This window comes from Myodes glareolus, chromosome 25 (assembly GCF_982192425.1).
Source record: "Myodes glareolus chromosome 25, mMyoGla1.1, whole genome shotgun sequence".
Taxonomy (NCBI): Eukaryota; Metazoa; Chordata; class Mammalia; order Rodentia; family Cricetidae; genus Myodes; species Myodes glareolus.
The window spans coordinates 41450175-41464797 of record NC_142050.1 but is presented as its reverse complement, the minus strand read 5'-3'; the positions used below and the strand labels follow the sequence as shown (position 1 = coordinate 41464797).

Genomic DNA, 14623 nt, shown 5'->3' with positions numbered 1-14623 from the left:
ATATATATATATATATATATATATAATCTGTACAGAAAAGTCAATTTGTTCTCAATAAAAGTATCTCCTAGCTCTTACTGACATAGCTGCCCTTCTTTAGTTCAGTTGGATAGTCTTGAGAAGTAGTGAGGAGAGCATTTCTTAGCTATGTGAAAGCAGGTGAGTGCTGCTCTGTCCTGGTGTACTCTCAGAAACACTTTATGCACTGTTTACTGGATAGGGCTGCTCAGGGCTTCAAGATGTAGACAGAACTGTTGGCTTTTAGAAGGGAGTAGTTTCATTCTGAAAGGAGTTATATTAGGGAAGCATCCAAAGGACAAAATGTAGACAAATTGGAGGGAGTACTTTTTTTGATTAAAGGAAGTATCTGGAACTAATTTATTTTAAATGAACACAAAGTCTTATGTTGGAAGAACTACTCAACAGATATTTACTGAATGCTCACTATGTATGTGTCCTTGTTGTAGGCAATGGATTCGGGACTTCTTTTCTAGAATAGGGTGATATTATGAAAAACAGTAAATAAAAGTATTATTGATACGTTTATTAGGAAGAACAAGGCAGGTTCAGAGTGCAGACAGGCACAAGCATGTGATGGAAATGCTGTGTCTGTGGTAATGCACATACAAGACTGTAGGGATTAGCATGAAAGATCAAGAACGATAAACCCATTACCTACTCTGCCGGGAGACCAAGATGTCTTGTGCAAGATGAGAAGAGATTATTAACTATTGGGTTTTGTAATACAAGGCCACTGCTGGTCTTGACAATGATTGTTTCATACATTGGAGGATAATTGCCTTTAAAAATTACTTTTGTATGGACTAGGGAGATGGCACAGTGGCTAAGAGCACTGACTGCCCTTCCTGAGGATCCAGGTTCAATTCCCAGCAGCCACATTGTAGCTCACAACTGTAACTTCAGTTCCAGTGGATCTGGCACCCACATACAGACATACATGCAGGGAAAAACATGAAGGTACATGAAATAAAAAATAAATGGATTTTTAAAAATCACTTTTGTTGAAGGCAGAGAAATGGGATGGAAGCTGGGGGTGATAGAGGGTAGAGTAACCTTATCATTTGTTATCCAAACACGGCACCTTATGAATAGAAGGGTAACTATTTTTATTATGCTAATGTAAGTGGGATAAGTCATTAGTTTATACCTAGGGGAGCACAGAAAAGATTTCTCCAGAAGTATGTTTATACAACTCCTTGTTTACTTATTTTCTTATATTTGACTTATTAATTCTTCATAGTCTCTTAATAATTCAATATAATTCAATTATTTTAATAGACTTGTTAGAATATTTGTTCAGAGCCTTTTAATAGTTATGCTCCATACACATGTAATGTATTTCCGAATACAACAAATTGATTTGACAGTGTTTATTTCCCTGTGTGCATTTCCAAAAGAGTTCATATTTAATACTTGTTCATGAGTGCAGATATGAGACTAAGTGCTCCAAAGTTTTTATTATTTAATTGCAATACTACTTTCTAGGAGCAAGAAGGTCATATTACTTTTTTTTTTTGGTTCCTTGATGAAATTATAGTTATATGTGTAATGACCAGCATGTGTTTTGGCTAAATAATTTTCCCTTGTTCCATATTTTTAAAATACAATATATACATGAACTTGGCAACTTAGCAGTTCATTTGACTAATACTTCCATTCTATTATAAATGGTATTTTAATATATGTGCATTTTTTAAATCTTGTATCATTTCATGTTTTAAAAGGTAATCTGAAGATCTAGGGAGATGGCTCAGTGAGTAAATTAGTTGCCATGAAAGCATGAGGCGCTGAATTCAAGAATTCTTATAAAAGCTGGATACTACAATCCAGCACGCCCAAAAGATAGGAGAGAGAGATATAGCATAACCCCTAGAAGGGTATAGTCCAGAGAGGTTCTTATTTCAAAGGCGGTGGAAACTGAGGCCTAACATCTGAGGTTGTATTCTACCCTCTAAATGCATACCATAAGTATGCACTCACCTGGACATATAACTGTGAACACACATACACACACACACACATATGAACACATACAATGCACACAGAAGGGTAATCTATATTTATAACATTTTATAAATTACCAAGTGGTTCTTTTTTCAGTCAGGTGTATTTCATTCATTAGTTTTTTTTTTAATTTTCATTTTTAACTTTATATAGGAAATCAATGTTTTACCATAGTAGTTTAATTTTAAACCATTCTTCATGATAGTGTCATTCACATTTAAAAAAGATGCAGTAGGCCAGGGGATGTAGCCCTGTATGTCATTACCAACTGTAGTGATTTCCTAGGTTCTATCCCTAGTACTACAGCAAAATTTCCTTTCCTCCACTCCCTTCCCCTCTCACCTTTCCAACCCCCCCTTTATGTTTCTGTCTTCATCTGTCAGCATAATTTGATTGCCTGATAGAAGCCACAACAGTTTGATGCTAATACCTAAGTGGTTGATTTACCTTGGCGTTTTCTTGGCACCCATCCCCAAATTTACAATTAAAGTCTGCCTTCCTATAGATCTTCCTTTTTACTTTATGCTTATGCATGTTTCGCCTGCTGAAGTCATCAGAGCCCCTGGAACTGGAGTTAAGGACAGTTTTAACTGTCCTGTGGGTACTAGGAAGTAAACTCTGATTTTCTGCAAGAGTGGTAAATGTTTTTCAGAAAAGGTCTCATTATGTACCTCTGCTTCTGGCTTAGATTTTACTATGTAGACCAGACTGTCTTCTGACTCAGAGATCCTCCTGCACTGTGTTCAAAGTGCTGGGATTAGAGATATATGCCACTATATTTGGTTTTACTTTAATTTTTAAATATTACATGTAAAACATTCAGAAAACAGAAGTTAAAGCAATGAAATGAATATTATAAAATGTTGCTATTGGGTCAGGAAGTGGCTCTGTGTGTGAGGGAGGGAACTTATGGGCAAGCCCAATAGCACAAGCTCAGTCCTAGGGACCTATTGAAAGACCTGGATAAATCCAGATCTCCCTAGCAGGAAAACAGAGTCAAAAATCTAGCAGGAAGAGAAGAATCAGAAATCTAGGATTAGCCAATTTCAGGGTTTCAGGAACTAGCTGAAGATAAAGGTAGATTGTAATCTTGAGAGTAATTTTGAGAAACAGAGAGATTTCCCCCTAGTAATTATCACCCCCTAATAATTATCATTGGTATAGGAACTAGCTGATTACGACCTTGAGAATGATCTTGAGAGGCAGGGAGTTGTCCCCTTGTAATCATCACTGGAATTTTCTGTGACATCCTCTCTGCCCCCCTTTTGGATTACTGGGCTGCGTGGTTTCTTCCTATAAAAACTACTTCTCCCGGTCACTCAGGGTCGAACTCTTCCCCTGCGTGGGTTATGAGTCTCGGCCCCAGTGCACTGGTCCCCGTCTTGTCGTCTTGTCATTAAACCTCTTGTGATTGCAGCAAGGGCGGTCTCTCATGAGTTACTGGGGGGGGTTCGCGTCATCCCGAGACTCGAGTGAGAGTCTCCCCTAATGGGGGTCTTTCACTATGTGCTAGAAGGAGGGAACTGATTCCATCAAGTTATTCTCTGACCTACACAGGATACCATGCCCTCCTCCTAGAATAAATAAATGAGTAACTATGCAAGTAAAACAAAAATAATTTTAAAGAAATCTTAAACATAAAATAATGTTGTTATCAGGACTTAATACCATAATACCAATTGTTCTCAACGTTGGTCATCCATAAGACCCTCTTGCCTGCCTACCTGCCCATCTGCCCTGAATCTCTCCTGTCCTCTCTTCCTGCCACTTTGTTCCTGTTGGAGCTTCTGACCTTGATATGTATGGTCATGCTTTTATAGAATGTGCATTGTCTTCAATATGTGCTGAAGGGTATTAAGTTTGTTACTTTTAGAGATGATTTTATGTGAACCTAGTTGGTTTGTTAATGTGTTCTCCAGGCACAAGCAAAACACAGTGTGCCTAGTAAGCTGCAGAGGTGAGTGAGGGCACCCATCAGTGTGGTGACCCTTCTACTTTTCTGTATTTGAACTGTACTGACTGTGTTTTGTGTCATCTTGACACAGACCTAGATATACTGGGGAGGAGAAGCAATCAAAATAGAGAAAATGTCTCCATAGGATTGGCCTGTGGTCAAACCTGTGGGGTATTGTCTTGAAAAGTAGATAAGTGCCACCTCTGGTTGGTGTTCCTAGGGGGTATAAGACAGCAAGCTGAGCAAGCTATGGGAAGCAAGCCAGGAAGCTGTGTTCTCTAGGCCTCTGCATCTGTTCTTGTCTCCAAGTTCCTGCCTTGAGTTCCTAAGCTGACTTCTCTGAAGGTAGACTGTATACTAAAGAGCGAAATCAGCCTTTTCATCCCGCGTTTGCTTTTGGTGGTATGATGTTTTATCAGAGTTATGTAAACCCTATGACGTCAGCTTAGGTAGAAAACATAGGACTTTGTTCTGTAAACACAGGGAGGCCTCTGTACTGGTCTATATAATAAATATTGCCTTAGTCAGTGTTCTCTTGCTGTGAAGAGACACTATGACTATGGCATCTTTTTTATAAAGGAAAGCATTTGGTATTTCACAGGTTAATTGTCATCATGGCAGTGTGCATGCAGACCAGGTGCTAGAGAAGTAGATGAGAATAATACATCCGGATCTGCAGCCAGCAGGAAGAGGCTAACCCTGGGCTTCTCTTGAGCATTTGAAACCTCAAAGTAGACCCCCAGGGCCACACTTCCTCTCGCAGGGACACATTTCCTAATCCTTTCAAAAAGTGCTACTCCCTGGTGACCAATCATTTAAATCTATGAGCCTATGAGGACCATTCTTATTCAAACCACCATAAGAATGCTGTTAAATATTAACTTCTTTTTCTGAAAATAATAGAAAATCCCTTCACTTTTAAATTGTACTACTGCATTTTGAGATTATTGAGTTAAAGATGTAAATAGCATATATTTTTTTGTCTGTGGTACAAATAATTTTTAATGTCAGAGAAGCTATTTTTCAACACTCAGGAGGCAGAGGAGGGGGCAGGTGGATCTCTGAGTTTGAGACTAGCCTGGTCTGCGTAATAAGTTCCAGGACAGCAAGAGACCCTTATCTCAAATTTTTAAATGAATAAGTCATAAAAAATAATGGATTTTATTTTTTTTAAAGTTTTGAAAAAATTAAGGATAGGGTTTTCAACTAGCCAGCCCCATGTATAATTTCATTTATGTTATCATCCAGTTTATATGATACATTAGTTCACATTAATGAACCAGTGCTGATGCAATAAACATATGCATTATGATTTGTTCTGCATTTTACCGAGTTTCCAAAGTATTTACAAACTATTCTTTCTCTGCCCCAGGAACCCATCCAGGATACCACAGCACGTGTAGTTATCATATTCCTGAGATTCGTTTTATCTGTGATAGTATCCCAAACTTTCCTTGTCTATGGTACCCTTGTCAGCTTTGATGACTACTGGGAAAGAGTATTGTAAGCTAGTTTTCTGTTGAAATGTATCTGATGTTTCCCTCCTGAGCCAGATTGGGTTTCTGTGTGATTTGGGACTGAATGTTATTTTAGCAGATCCTGGCTCGGATCATACCACATGATATATAACTGTTGGTGGTGGGTGTAATGCAGTATGTTAGGAAATCGTCATATGCTGTTTGCTCATGTAGAAAAGGGCCTGCTTATCGAAGACTTCCTTCATGGGTTCCCCAGGATTCCTGGGGCACAATGACTCCACCTCCAGTGGATAGACTGGAGATCAGCAAATAGCTAAGGGCAAAAGTATCAAAACCAAGAGAAGAGCCAGAGCAGTGGTTCTCACCGAATGCTGTGACCCTTTAATACAGTTTCTCTGACCCCTGACCAATCATAAAATTATTTCGCTGCTACTTTATAATTGTAATTTTGATACTGTTAAAAATCATAATGTAAATATCGAATATGCAGGATATCTGATATGCAAAGCCAAAGGGGTCTCAACCCACAGGTTAAGAACCACTGATCTAGGGGAAAAACATTTCCAACAGTGGTACCTCTCGTTTATTGCATACTATTAAAATGCCTGCAGTGGACCTGAGAAGGCCTAGACAGAGCTCATCAGTGGAGAGACCACTTTGCACTGCATGAAAACTCTCATTAGGAACCCCAGTGTGACTGTCTCAGCAGGGCTTCCCCAGTCATTCTGCTGAATGTCTCCTCTGTCTCCTGATTTGATGCTGCTTCTCTTGTGCCTTCTCTCCTAGAGCCTCTAATCTTTACCGACAGATGTTGTAGGATCCCAGTTTGCTGATCTGTTGCTATTTGCTATTTCTATCTACTACTTGTTATTTGTTCTTTTACTCTCACTTGGTACATAGGTAATGAACTCACTTATTTCAGACTGAAATTATGCCTTTTGCAGTCCAGTTTCCATATAGAATGGTGAACTTGTTCAAAGTTTCTCAGATGCTGCAGTGGAAATACCATCCCATCGCAAGCAATTTCACTTGATAGATGTTGTCATGGGAAACGAGCAGGTATACACCCCTCAGTAAGAGTAGAACTTGGTGTGTCTTCTTTGGATTTATTTTTCCTGTGGGAGATGTGTCTGTTCTCCCACTTTGTTAATATAGCATTTTTTTTTTCTGTAAGTGTGGTTTTAGGACTGAGCTCCCAAGGTCCAAATGAGGAGCAGAAGGAGGGAGAACATGAGCAAGGAAGTCAGGACACAAGGGTGCGCCCACCCACTGAGACGGCAGGGCTGATCTAATGAGAGCTCACCAAGGCCAGCTGGACTGGGACTGATGGAGCATGTGATCAAACTGGACTCTCTGAACGTGGCGGACAATGAGAGCTGACTGAGAAGCCAAGGACAATGGCACTGAGTTTTGATTCTACTACATGTACTGGCTTTGTGGGAGCCTAGTCTGTTTGGATGCTCACCTTCCTAGATCTGGATGGAGGGGGGAGGACCTTGGACTTCCCACAGGGCAGGGAACCCTAACTGTTCTTTGGACTGGAGAGGGAGGGGGTGGGGGAAGAAGGAGGGAAATGGGAGGAAGTGGAAATTTTCAATAAAAAAAGATAAAACAAAATAAAATACACAATACTTGGATTTTACAACACTATAAGACATGGAAAGTTTGTCTGAGGATAAAAATAACAGAAACCATGAAGGAAAAGATTAAAGTTATTTAATTCTTTTTTTAAAATTTTTTATTTTTTTTTTAATTCATAAAAGTTTCCACTTCCGCCCCTCCTCCCAATACCCTCCCATTCCCCCCACTCCCTCTCCTCCTCCCTCTCCAGCCCTAAGAGCAGTCAGGGTTCCCTGTCCTGTGGGAAGTTCAAGTTCCTCCCCCCTCCCTCCAGGTCTAGGAAGGTGAGCATCCAACCTGACTAGGATGTTTAAAAGTGAAAAAAAAATGTTTAATTTTATACTGTGCAAAAAATTTAGTGCTGTATTTTGTGGTTCACATTGTCCCAGGTTTGGCCATTGGACCACAGCAGGCTAATTTAGTTGTCTGTTGTGTTGCCCCTAGCAACCACTTCCTTCTGTTACCACTTGGTAGCCTAGGGCCATCATTGCTACTTCTTCCTTGTTTAGAGAGTTACCTCTTCTTCCAGAGGCAGTGCTCCAGACAGAAGATAGAAGGTTGTCCTTTCTTAGCATTCAACTTGGGTTTGCTAATTCTTACTATTCAAAAACTCTCTTTCAAAAAGGCCGTGGTTGATAATTTGACATTATCTTTATTTTCATGTCATAAACTTGGATCCATGCAGTTTATCGGTGTATCTGTTTCTGTTACTCAGTGGCTGGAAATTTGTCATCTTGTCATCATACGTGGAAGAATAATGGTTAATTTAGGTTGTTGTTCTTTAAAATGGAAAGTACTACACATTGTTATGGATAAATGAAAATTTCCTGTTGCCACTATACCTGAAATACTGAAATTTTGTGTACAAATTACAGTATTGATTGAAAATTTGTAGTCTTTTTAAGATAATGAGAAAGCTCTTCATATTTTAAAAAAAATTCTTTTGTCTACGCCAGAAGCAGCATTACTGTAAAAACATGCTAAATTCTTAGAATAAGAGTGTTAATTATTTTTGTCTCTGTTTTTAATGATTCTTTTGAACTTTATAAATAGTGAGAGGAATTTCCTTGGGTCAGTATATGAGTAACATGGAGCTATGTCATGTAGGGATGTCCATATGCACACACTCATGTATACACTATTCAGACCTATTATGTTTTTTCTTTTTGTAAAACTATATTAAATTCATTTACTTATTTTACACCTCAACCACAATTTCCCCTCCCTTTCCCTCTCCTCCACTTCCTCCTCAGTTTCTGTTCAGAAAGGGGCATGCCTCCCATGGATACCAGCAAAGCATGGCATATCAAGTTATATTAAGAATAAGCCCATTTCCTTGTTTATGCTGGACAAGGCATCAGGTATGCGGAATAGGTTCCCAAGAGCCAACCAAAGCATTGGGTCAACCCCTGCTCCCATTGTTAGGAGTTCCACAAATAGACCAAGCTATATAACTGTCACACATATGTAGAAGGCATAGGTTGGCTCCATTTAGGCTCCCTCCCTGGTTGTTGGTTCAGGTCTGTCAGTTCTTTTTCTTTCTTTCTTTATTTTTTTCGGGACTCATTTTTTTTAATTTTTATTGAGCTATATATTTTTCTCCTCTTTATATATTTCTCCTTCCTTCTTCCCCCTCCCATTCTATCCTCTCTCATGATCCCCACACTCCCAGTTTACTCAGTAGTTCTTGTCTTTTTCTACTTCCCATGTAGAGTAGATCCATGTATGTTTTCTAGGTTCTCGGGGATTGTGAATTGTGAAATGCTGGTTTTTCTTTGCTTTATGTCTAAAAGTGTCTTATGAGTAAGTCCACATTTTATTTTTCTTTCTGGGTCTGGGTTACATCACTCATTATGATGTTTCCTAGATCCATCCAATTGCATGCAGATTTCAAGATGTCATTATTTTTTCCACTGTGTACTACTCCATTGTGTAAATGTACCACATTTTCCTTATCCATTCTTTGGTTTAGGGGCATTTAGGCTGTTTCCAGGTTCTGGCTATGACAAATAATGATACTGCTATGAACATAATTGAGCACATGTCCTTTAGGTATGATTGAGCATCCTTTGGGTATACACCCAAAAGTGATATTGCTGGGTCTTGAGGTCAGTTGTTTTCTAATTTTCTGAGAAATCATCATACTGATTTTCAAAGCTGCTGTACCAGTTTGCCTTCACGCCAGCAATGCAGGAGTGCTCCCTTTATCCCACATCCTCTCCAGCATAAGCTGTCATCAGTGTTTTTGATCTTGGCCATTCTTACAGGTATAAGATGGAATCTCCTAGTTGTTTTGATTTGCATTTCTCAGATGGCTAAGAATATTAAGCATTTCCTTAAGTATCTTTCAGCCATTTCAGATTCATCTGTTGAGAGTTCTCTGTGTAGATCTATACCCCATTTTTAATTGGATTATTCCTTTGATGAACAATTTCTTGAGTTCCTTGTATATTTGAAGATCAGCCCTCTGTCTGATGTGGGGTTGGTGAAGATCTTTTCCCATTCTGTAGGCTGCTGATTTGTCTTGTTGACCGTGTCCCTCCTTGAATCTCAGTTTCAGGAGGTCCCATTTATTAATGGTTGCTCTCAGTGTTGGTGTTACTGGGTTTTTATTGCTTGGTCTTGAGGAAGGTTGCTTCCTGATTTTCTGAGATATAGCCATACTGGTGTCCAAAGGGGCTGTACCATCTTGCACTCCCACCAGCAATGCAGGAGTGCTCCCTTTTCCCCACAACCTCTCCAGCATAAGTTGGCACTGGTGTTTTTGATTTTGGCCATTCTTACAGATGTAAGATGAAATCTCAGAGTTGTTTTGATTTGCATTTCTCTGGTGACTAAGGATGTGGAGCATTTCCTTAAATGTCTTTCAGCCATTTTAAAGAAGCAAAAAATATAAAATGGAAAAAAAAGCATATTTAACAAATGTTGCCAGCATAACTGGATATCAACATGTAGAAGAATGAAAATAGATAGATCCATATCTATCACTATGCTCAAAACTCTAGTCCAGGTGGATCAAAGACCTCAACATAAAGCCAGCCACACTGAGCCTTATAGAAGAGAAAGTGGGAAGTACACTTGACTACTTTGGCACAGGAGACCACTTCCTATATATAATCCTTTATTTCTTTCTTTACCAATTGTTTCAGGTGAGCATTGTTTAATATTCATGTGTTTGTGGGCTTTCTGGAATTAGTGTTTGTTGAATTCAATTTTAAGCCATGGTGATCCAATAAAATACATAAGGTTATTCTAATTTTAATTTTTTTTTTGTATCTGTTGAGGTTTGCTTATTAAGTAGCACATGATCAGTTTTTGACAATGTTCCATGAGGTGCTGCTGAGAAGATGTATATTACATTCTTTTATGTAGATGTTGGGTAAGTCCATTTGAGTCATAATATCTGTTAGTTCTCTTATTTCTCTGTTTATTTTCTGTCAGACAGTCCTGTTCAATAGTGAGAGTAGGGTGTTGATGTCTCCCACTATTAGTGTGTGGGATTTAATGTGTGATTTAAGCTTAAGAAGTGTTTCTTTTATTTATGAGGGTGCCCTTGTCTTTGGGGCATAGATGTTTAGTATTGAGATTTTCCATTAATGGATTTTTTTCAATCTCCTTGGTATTCTGTAAGCTTCTTGTATCTTCATATGTATATCTGATTTTCTTGAATTTATTTTTTGAATATATTTTCTGTGCTTTTGAGTTGGACTTCTGTCCATATTGTTCTTAGGTTTGGTCTTTTCAGGGTATTCCATAATTATTGGATATTTTATATTAAGCTTCTTTTAGATTTAATGTTAGATTTAATGTTTTCTTTGACTGATGAGTCTAATTCTTTTATTGTATCTTCAACACTTGAGTTTCTCTTTTCCCTCTCTTGTAGTCTGCTGTTTATGCTTGTGCTTGTGATTCAGATCATTTTTCTAGATTTTCCGTTTCCTGAATTCCCTTGGTTTGTGTTTTTCTTATTGTCTCCATTTCATTTTTCTTGTCTTAGTCATTTCTTTCACCTGTTTAATTGCATTTTCTTGGTGTTCTTTTGGGATTTGTTGATTTCTTCTAATTTTTTTTCCAGCATTTGTTTGAGAGAATTTTTCATTTCCTCTTTAAGTGCCTCAAACATTATTCTAAAGTTATTTTTTAGGTTGTTTTCTTCTGTCTCATCTGAATTAGGGTGTTCAAGTTTTGTTGTTGTAGGACCACTAGTTTTTGTTGGCGTCGTGTTGCTCTTTGTGGTGTTGAGTGTGTTCTTACCTTGTCTACCCATCTTTTCCTCTGATTGGTATAGTTGGGGTCATGTCTCTGGTGATCACTCTTCCATGTGCCATTGGATCCAAAACTCAGATAGTTGTTCCTTGTGGTGGAGTTGGGGCCACTGTTCCAGTCAAGACAGAGGCCACTTGGTAGTTTTTGGAGGTCGCTTGGTGCTTTCAGAGGTCATGCTGCAATTCTGGAGGTCCATTGGGCCTTTTCCCTGGAGGTTGCTTGCTTGGACTTGCTCTCACAGAGGTCTCTGGTTCAGGCTTGCTCCCAAGGAGGTCACTGGCTCATTTTGGTCCCGTGGAGGTGGTTGCCTCAGGTCTGCTTGGACCTGTTTCAGCGGAGGTCTCTGGTCTGAACTTGGTCCCATGGAAGGTGCTTGCTTGGGCCTGCTCCTGCAGTGGTCACTGGCTCAGGTCAGGTCTCCTGGAGGTTGCTGGCTCAGTCCTGTTCCCTCAGATGTCAGATCAGGTCCCCTGGAGCTCACTGGCTCACCCCTGTTTTCTCAGAGGTCCCCGGAGCTCACTGGCTCAGCCGTGTTCCCTCAGATGTTGCTCCTCCATACCTGCTCCAGTGGAGGTCGCTGGCTCAGCCATTCTTTGGTGGGTGTCACTGGCTTGGGCCTGTTCCTACAGAGATCACTTGTTGGGGCCTGCTCTGAAGAAGGGCACTGTCTCAGGTCTGGTCCCACAGAGGTTGTCAGCTCAGGCCTGCTCCCTTGGAGGTTGCTCCCTGGGACTTGCTCTGAAGGAGGTCTCTGTCTCAGGCCTGGTCCAGCAGAGGTCACTGGCTTGGGCCTCCGTGTTTGGTTTTGAATGCTTCTTTTTCTGCTGTCTGCTGTGGATCCGTGATTATAAGTCTTTTTAATGTAAAATAAATGTCATACTAACTTTGTTTAGTCAGAATTCCAGAGAGTACTAAATTAGAAAGTGAGAGACTGTCAGATTCCATCAGAAAACTGTATTAAACCTGAAGAGAATCCCTAAATTACTTCTTTGTACAGCCTTGAGCAAATGTTACATGTAGAAATATTAATGACACCATTAGCAGATTATAGATAAAACATTTTACACTCCTGGATCCTTTTTAAAATTGAAACATGCTCACAGAAACTATCATTATGAGGACATTGATCTAGAACAATGTTTCTTAACCTGTGGGTTGTGACACCCAGCTATTGAGCCAAATGATCCTTTCAGAGGCATTATCTAAGACTACCTGCATATCAGATATTTACATTGCAATTCATAGCAATAACAAGATTACAGTTATGAAGTAGCAGCATAAATAATTGGTGGTTCGCCATCAACACAAGATGAGGAACTGTATTAAAGGGTCACAACGTTAGAAAGGTTGAAAAGCTCTCATCTGGAAGAACAACAATGGGAATGCTGTCTGTCCTTGGTCCCAAATTGAGCCACAGAAATCCCAAATTATCACATTAAAACAACAACAACAACAATAACACAAAGCGATTGATTTAAACAAGAACAGTGTTGTGCCGTCCCTTCTTCAAAATATAGACCTTGTCAGAGACAAAACCTAGAGATTTGCTTGTCTCACAAGCTCCTCTGGGGTGACTTGACAACGTGTAGTAAGAAGAAGGAGGAAGGAGAAAGGAAGAAGCATATTTGATTTTTAATGGACACTCATAAAGCTGTCACTGGGCTGTTTCTGGTGTTCACTGCTGAACTTGCTGTCGGGCCTCTTGCCTCCACTGCAGCATTCTAGAATCAAGGCCAGGATTAGAGAGGGCTTGAATGTTTATTTTGTTTGTCACAATAAAGAAGCCTGGCAGACAATGAAATGTGCTGAAGGGGAATCATGCTATCTACTATTCTAAGGAGTCCCTGTGAGATAGGTGCTGAACTTTCAGTGGAGCCAGCATTCCTTGCTCCATGGCAGACTAGGGGAGAGAAAGAGACAGAAATCAAGGTCCTCCACCAATATATGGCTACTTGATAGAAGGGTATTAATGAGGTTCTATATACATGTCTTTGGCTAGAAACAGACAAATCCATAGGGGACAGAATTCTCTCTCTCTTTCTCTCTCTCTCTCTCTCTCTCTCTCTCTCTCACACACACACACACACACACACACACACACACAGAGAGAGAGAAAGAGAGAGAGAGAGAGAGAGAGAGAGAGAGAGAGAGAGAGAGAGAGAGACATACACACACACCAAAAAAAAAACTTCCCTCTGGATTTTTTTAAGGCTTTTCTTTTAACTTGTGTGTATGCATATATTTGCATTTGTAGATAAGTGTATGCAAATACCGAATGCAGGTACCTGTAGAGATCAGAAGATGGTGTCTAATCCCTTGGAGCTAGAGTTTCAGGTGGCTGTGAACCACCTTAATGGGTGCTGGGAACTGAACTCAGATCCTCTGCAAAGGAGCAATGCTCTTAATCACTAAGCCCCCTTCAGGATTATTTCTTTTTAACTAAAATGATTATAATGAAAGAATTCTTGGTTTTTACCAAAGCCGTCTTCCTAAAGTTACCTGGTAAGCACCTGGGAATCTCTTAGCAAATGTCATGAAATCACAAACAGGTCTTTGGTCATGCTGCTGCTGATTTCTTGCTTTTTCTGGTATGGATTATGGTCATTTCCTGTAGTTGGTACTTTGAAAGCAACCGCTTTTAATTTTTCCACATTCTACCCTAATTGTTTATTGACCTTTTCTGACCTTTTATGCTCTGTGATAGCGAACAAACACAATTTTGACCTAGTTCTTTGTTCTTTCAAGTCCAGTCATTTATTTGTAGCTACATCTATTCGTATGCCTCTCAAACATTCAGGAAGTATTTTCAGTTCATTCCTGTACCACACACTCTGTAGATATCTCAACGTCAATTCCAATGACATGTTAAATATTACTTTTAAAAAATTTGTATTATTGCTAATGTCCTACATTATTAGACTACTACTTCTTTTTCTATTGCTTCTTGAAGTTTTTGAAATTATAAAATAATTGTAACAGTTCCTCTTTCCTATTCTTTCCTCCAAGCCCTCCTTTGATTTCTTTCAAATCTGTGGCCTCTATTATCCATCATTCTTCATATACTTATATTGTTGAGTATAGTCTTAATATTTTTAACATTTTATTGAACATATAACCTCAAAATTTACTTTTCTTTGTACCCCCAGTGTGTGTTGCATAATTAGTAATAAGGTTTGTTGTACATGATGACATATTATTTTCATTACCTTATCTTCTCTGTTTATAATAGTGAGAAGGCTTCCAAAATGGTTTTTCTTATCACTAAGCAATTATTTGATTT

The 14623-nt window shown here is 39.2% G+C and overlaps 1 protein-coding gene across 2 annotated transcripts in view; it reads left to right on the top strand.

The window, feature by feature from the left end:
- Positions 1-14623, top strand: part of Tpk1 (thiamin pyrophosphokinase 1) — a 330187-nt gene that overhangs the window by 46509 nt on the left and 269055 nt on the right. The window lies entirely within an intron of this gene.